Source organism: Medicago sativa, chromosome 7 (assembly GCF_051527215.1).
Source record: "Medicago sativa cultivar Bolivia chromosome 7, Bolivia_mono, whole genome shotgun sequence".
NCBI classification, from domain to species: Eukaryota; Viridiplantae; Streptophyta; class Magnoliopsida; order Fabales; family Fabaceae; genus Medicago; species Medicago sativa.
In genome coordinates, this window is record NC_140755.1 from 80,694,895 (window position 1) to 80,702,117 (window position 7,223).

At 36.7% G+C, this 7,223-nt stretch overlaps 1 long non-coding RNA gene across 1 annotated transcript; it reads left to right on the forward strand.

Moving 5' to 3' along the window:
- Positions 1-2,790: 2,790 nt before the first annotated feature.
- Positions 2,791-3,353, forward strand: LOC146909072 (uncharacterized). The gene is made up of 3 exons (XR_015020577.1): positions 2,791-2,916; positions 3,007-3,133; positions 3,231-3,353. It is a non-coding gene; the product is annotated as an uncharacterized LOC146909072 (long non-coding RNA).
- The last annotated feature ends 3,870 nt before the right edge of the window (positions 3,354-7,223 follow it).

A 7,223-nucleotide genomic window follows, 5' to 3' on the forward strand; every position in this document is an offset into this window, starting at 1 on the left:
TCCTCCTAAGTCCAAAAAACCTCATAAGCGTCCAGGTCACATAACTCTTACTTCTGAACAATCTCAAGTTCCCCTTCCTTCTACAACATCTCATGTCCCAGATCCTTCTACAACACTGCATGTCACACCTAGTTCAAGGATACCTAATTTCTTACCTACTTCAAGAACACCTCTTGTCCCACCTACTTCAAAGGCACTTCATGGTGCATCTACAACTAGGAGAAGTCTTGTTGGAACTAGAACAAGTCATGTTGCACCTACAGCTAGGACAACTCATGTCTCACCTACGGCTAGAACATCTGCTACTACTTCATCACCTAGAACATCTCAGGTTGCACCCCTTCCAAGTTCATCTCATGTAACACTTGTAACACCCCATTTTCCCAACATGAAAATTTCATATAAAATCAGAGTATTTAAATCATAAACGGAATGTCACATATTTCTTGAAAATCATAAAATAGATAATAAGAATTATCCTTCAAAATTTAACATCATAAAATCTGAAACTTCGCAGCGGAAAATAGTTCAACATGATAAAAGTCTTGGCACGCAAGCCTCATCAAAAATCTCATAGTTTCAGTTCAACATTTATTCATAAAAAGTTCATAAAGACACGTAAGGAATAGTAGTAAAAGCAAGCCCCCATCCCGTTACGTATCAGAGCACCTAGACACAATGTGAGGAGTCCACTCACGAACGCCTCTAGTCTTTATTACCTGCAAGTTACCCATACGAAGGGCAACATTTTCAAGCAGAAGGGGTGAGATTTCACAGTCAATAAATTAAACATATAATTCATCAAAATGCATTTAACAACATAAATCATTATCAACATTTATCACTTAGCATAATATCAATTCATAATCAAATATCATCAGTAAATCATAATCAACAACATCTTTTAAATCATCATCAGACATCATGTTCAACTTGACACTTAACTCGACGATGCGACACAACTTGACAAATGCAACTCTTAACAACTTATAACATCGTAAACTTCTTGATATGCAAATGCATGTGGTACCATTCGGGGCATCAAGCCCCCAACATAAATGAGCATAAATAGGCTCCTCAACATGTGAGCATAAAGCTGTCGGGCCTCAAGCCCCCAATGTCGTTTGAGCATTAAGCTGCCGGGCCTCAAGCCCCCGTCTTTAATGAGTATGCAATGGACTCAATCTTCCTACAACTTAGACAACAACGTGAACATCTTTTACAATTCCATAAATATGGACAACTTCTTAAATCTTTACAACTTATACCGACTCATGCAACTTCAAGACATTACTGCCAACAACATTGAATAACAGTAAGATTACAACATGTAGCAGTGCTTGAATGTATTAACATCATTGGAGGAATGAATTACATCATCATATACATCATAAAACATCATAATATTACTCATCCATCATCATTAATAATTTCAGTCACCTAAACAGACTTCTGGAACTTTTGAAAGCATCCTAAACATGCCTCATTCTCACTTCTAGGATCAACTCATGACTACACGTGCGAAAGGATCGCATGGGAAACAAATTGGGCAACTAACAGCTTAACTCGCAACGGCGGGTAATCTTGCTCGCAATGGCGAGGGGTTTGGGTAGAGCTCGCAATGGCGAGTGATTTCACTCGCAATGGCAAGTGTTTGGGTTGAGCTCGCAATGGCGGGCGATCTTGCTCGCAGTTGCGAGCGTCTGGGGTAGCTCGCAGTTGCGAGTGTTACTGCTCGCAGTTGCGAGCGATGAATGTCAGTACGGCTAGAAACCTAAAAATCACAACTTTTCATCTATCCTCATGGTTCTTCCATCCAAATAGCCTCTAATTATCACCCTAGGTAATATCTAAGGTCTGTACACAGGTTTTGCATCATTCTAACATCTTTTCATGGTTCAATCATCAAAATCGATCATAAACCTAAATTCCCAATTCTCACAAAATCTCAACCTAATCATGTTAAATTCATTCTACAGAATTATACCCTTAATAATATTGAAAGTTAGTCTCACCCTTACCTGGTTATGATGAAATCGCAGCTCTCCCTCTTGTTCTCCTCTTCTCTGACTTTTCTCCCTTTTTCTCCAAAAGCGTTTCACGTAAAAACGTTTCTAACTTATGTTTGCCCTATTTATCTTTTTGTATTACTCTTCTCACCTCTCAACTTACTCATTTTACCTCACAGCCCTACTTCTAATATTTTTATTTTATTTTTCATATCTTATTTTATTTAATAATAAAATAAGTCACACCAACATCATAACTTCACAAAATCATATACTTCACATAAATCTCGAAAATCACATAATTTATCTATAAATCATGTAAACCACTCAAATTCATAAATCATATAGATCACTCATATAAATCATATAATATATATGCCAAAACTCATCAAATAATTAAATAATTACGACGGACGTTACAGATCCTTCTACAACACTGCACGTCGCACCTAGTTTAAGGATACCTAATGTCTTACCTACTTCAAGAACACCTCTTGTTCCACCTACTTCAAAGACACTTCATGGTGCACCTACAGCTAGGAGAAGTCTTGTTGGAACTAGAACAAGTCATGTTGCACCTACAGCTAGGACAACTCATGTCTCACCTACGGCTAGAACATCTGCTACTACTTCATCACCTAGAACATCTCAGGTTGCACCCCTTCCAAGTTCATCTCATGTAACACCTCCATCTTCCATAAGAGGTGTAGATTTGTAACAGCCCGGGGCCCACCCGGTCTCACTATTACTCACAAGACCGGGTGGGCCCCGGGCTGTTACAAGATTCACCATCAGTTTCACAACCATCTCATTCAGAGGAACCTTCCCCAGGAACTAGTGAAAATGTAGCTGCATCAGAGACACAAAGCAATGTTGGCAAGATAACTTTGTTTCTCAATGGAAAAGGGTATATATTTCCTATATATTATATTTATTTATTATATTTACATAACTTGTTTCTCTTTATTTACTATATATTGTATTGTTCACTTTGTAGATTCTTGCCCTCTTACCCGGCAGCTAATTGTATTGGGGAAATTTTTAAGAGTCACTTTAATGGGCCATGACTATCGTGGAAAAAGGTACCTAGTGCGACAAGAGACATGTGGTTTGGAGAATTTAAGGTATGTTTTATTCCTTTTCCATTCAGATTTTATCCGCTTAAACCTCACATACACCTATTTTCTCCCTACTCAGTTTTGTTTATGTTTTTTTGTACAGAAAAAGTTTTCAATTTGTCCACCCGATGATAGATGGGCAAGAAAGAACTTTGAAATGAGAGGTGCAGCAGTTATGAATAATAATTTAAACAAGGATCGCACGGTAATGGATAGGCCGAGTTGGTTAATGAGGATATTTGGCCTAACTTATGTAATCATTGGGCAAGTCAAGGATATATAAAAAAGAGGATACAAGCCAAAACCAATCGAGCATCCGATTGTGGAGGGTTGGGAGGGTCCCTTCACACTTGCGGCTCTATCACCGTTTCTCAACACAAAGATAATCTGGTAGTAACCTTTCTTTTACTTTATTCCAACATGAATATTATATTATATTATAACACTTCAATAACTGCATTATGGTCTTTTCTCATGGAGTACCGATCTCGTTTATTGTTTTGTCTGACCGTAATATTGTGAGGGGTTTAATTATGATTTTTATGTTGTGACGAGTGTGTGTATGACTCTTATGTTGTTAGAGGTCTATTACTGGTTTTAATGTCCTTTACTATTGTATTTGATTGTTATGGTGTGAGGGGTTGTTATACCCTAATTTTGGACCTAAAAATACTAACTCAATTCCTCTTTTCTTGCATTATAAGTCATTTGAACTATCTCTGATCAATTGCATCTTTCTCTGCATTTTGTTTCAATGTTATTTGCAAAATTCACATGCAAGGGTATTTTAGTCATTTCCTGTGTCAAATTTCTCTCAGTCTTTCAAAATTTTGTTTGAGTCCTTTCAAGTAGTGTGAATAAGCCTCTGTTCCATTCTATGTCAAAATCCATTTCAAAAACTGCATTTGAAGTTATTTTGAGTCAGTTTTGCCCCTAGGGGCATTTTGGTCATTTCAAGTGTCAAGTCACTGTTTAAATCCAAAAAAATTTGTCTCTGAGTCTTTTAACTTTGTTTGTATAGGCTCTTGCTTCATTTTCCTGTTAAAAATCCATTTTAAATTTGCATCTGAGTCATTTTTAGTCGTTTTTAGCCCCAGGGGCATTTTGGTCATTTCACACGAAATTTCGGCAGAGAGGTACTTTAAAGTACCTCATTTAGGCCATTGGTTCGTTTTAGTCCGTTTTGTCAGTTTTAATTGTTTCACTTTACGTTATTTTCCGGTTACCAATTTTAATTCATTTTATTTTATTTTTTAGTCCTAAATTTCTAAATTTGCATTTTAGTCCATTTTTTCCATGTCATTAGTCCAGTATATGTGTCAGTCCCTCATTGGTTCAAGAATTAGTTATGCCACGTGTCAGGTCCCAATTGGTCCAAAGGTTCAGTCAACAGGCCTATAAATACAGGCAAATGCAGTCATTTTTCTCTCACCAATCATTACTCTGCACAATCAGCAGAAACAGTTTCCATTTTCTCTCTCTCTTTCTCGCAGATCAAACGCAAAAGAAACGCAGAAAAGCCTCAAGAACAAGGTTGAAGATTCATCTTCAACCTCCAAACCCTAACCGTTCCAACACATCAAATTGCATCAAGTCATCACTAATTCATCATTAGATCGTCAAATTCACGTCAATTCCACCACAAACTGATACATTCAATCACGAAAATTGCAATGAAATCTGCGAAATCCTCAGATTCAATCGAATCTTCATCATCGGATCGCATCTTTCTGCAATTCCAGCGCAGAATTCCTGCACGATCACAGAAAGGTAAAGCTGAGAGGAGAAGAAGAGGAATTCGAAGCTTGGAGTGAACTGGAGAAGAAGAAAGATCGAATTCGAATCCAGTTGCAACACTAAATCCAGCAAAGGCTCAGAATCGCAGAATCAACGCAACAAGATTGCAAGTTCAACGAACTCGCAACCTAACAAGAACAACACGCATCAGAAAAGCTCAGAGGTTCAAAGATCCGAACAAATCCAGAGGTAACTAATCATTCCATTTCCGTACATGTTTGCTTAGATCTAGACAAATACATAGTTGATTTCAAAGATCCGAGTGCAAAACTGAAAAGAGGAGGAGAAGAGAAGCAGATTCCATAAAAAATTTTAAGAAAAAGAGCAAGTTAAGCCTTCCGACGCGGTGGCGCCGCCGCCGGAAACCGGCCGGCCGCCGCGTCGGAATTTCTGTCTTCTTCTTCTCCGTCCGAGCCTTTTTAGAGAGAAGTGAGAGTAAGTTTGCTTAGAGAGAGAAAGGAAACTCTCAAATGAAGGTTTGAGAAGAGATTGCCCTTATATACTCCCTGTTTGCTCCTACGCGCGCGCGTGCGTTGTATTCCCCTACTCCCTCGCCCTTATGACCGTTGATCTTGCTGCCTGATCTTGTGTACGGTCCAGATCTGTGCTTGTTTAAGCCTATCACATGTTGTGTGGTTTTTCACCGTTGGATCTAGGGTTTGCTAGATCTGGATCAATCCAATGGCCCCTGAGGCATCTGGATGGTCCAGATCCAGCATTAGCGTTGGGCCTGGGCCCATTGTTGCTGTTGATTTCGTATTCTTTCATTTTTTTTTGCTATTTTTACACTGTGTTTTGATTTTTACACCACTGCCTTGCCTAAAATCCTTTAAAAAATTCCTAAATTTTTTTCTATGTGTTCTTGATATTTTCTTTAACATTTTTGTGGTATTTTTTGTGCTAAAGCCTGTGAAAAATATTTGAAGCATTTTTTTCTCTTATTTTTGTTAGAATTAATAATTTTCTTGCACTTTTTAGTCCAAAAAACCTTTAAAAAATTCCAAAAAAATTCATGTAGGCTTCTTGATATTTTTGTAGCATTTTGTGATAATTTTCACATGTTAAAATTGGTTAAAAAATGAGGTGTTAATTTTCTTGCTAGTTTTGTCATATTTTGTGCTAAAAATAAGTGAAATTTTGCTTGATTTCAATCCAAATTGCTTGTTGAATTTTAGTGACCTATGCCACTTGATTTCATAAGGTTTAGCTACTGTTTGTGTTTAATTTTGTTGCATAATTGTGAATTTTGGTAGGTTACTTAGCTTACAAGTCATTAGGTAGTTAAATAATGTAAATATGCTCCAAATTTGTTTTAAAAATGTCAAGTAAATCATGTAGCCTTAATTCCCATTCCAAAACTTGTTTCTAAACCTTTAAAATGCAATTGGAATGTGAGAATTATAGGTCACTTGGTTCTTGCATTTTATGAACAAATTTTAGCCATGTTTGCACTTATTTTCTATCTTTTATATTCTAGTATTTCTCTTATTTCACTTCTTTGATATTGTCATGTCCTACTAACTCCTTTCATTTCATGTTTCATCATTTCATGAGCATCTCCATTTCATCCTATATTCATCTCTTTTTCTTTCTTGCAACTTAATTTGTACCAAAGTTAGAATGTAAACACTTAGGAATTCTTGTAATATTTTTCCTTTATGCACTTTAATTTTCTTGGCAAAGAGGCCATAGAATGTATCTAGGGTATGATGTAAAGGACAATGGACTCTAATGATGTACACCGACACAAACACCGACACATGCACACACACCACTATAGCTAGAATATGCGTGTTTAGATGTATGTTTAGGATTGTATGTTTAGATGAATGCCTAGGACTTATACTTAGAAAAAACCCAATTTTCCAAACAAATGTGAACAACTTCACTCAAACCCTTTCCAAATAAACCTTGGGATCCAATATCCCATTGTATTTTCTTTTCCATTTTCTTAATCAAATTTCAATGAAAATAATCAAACTTTGACCTCTTTTGCAATTCACTAATCCAACCTCACTATTTCCTAAACTCATGCCCTTGAGGCCTCTTTCTATTCTTCAAACTCCATTTTTCAAACTTAAAATCAACCAACAAAAACAAAAACATTTTTTGAGAGAGAACTACGGTGGATTTGATCCTTTAATCGGGTACGTAGGCAAGGAACAAAATTCCTTCAATTCAACTAAAATAAAAATCCAAAAACATTCTTCTCCCTCCAATTCTTCATTTAGTAACTCTTAGGTGTAAATAACATTTTCAAATAGCATTTAAAAATAAAGCGCGCGCGTAGAAATTAAAG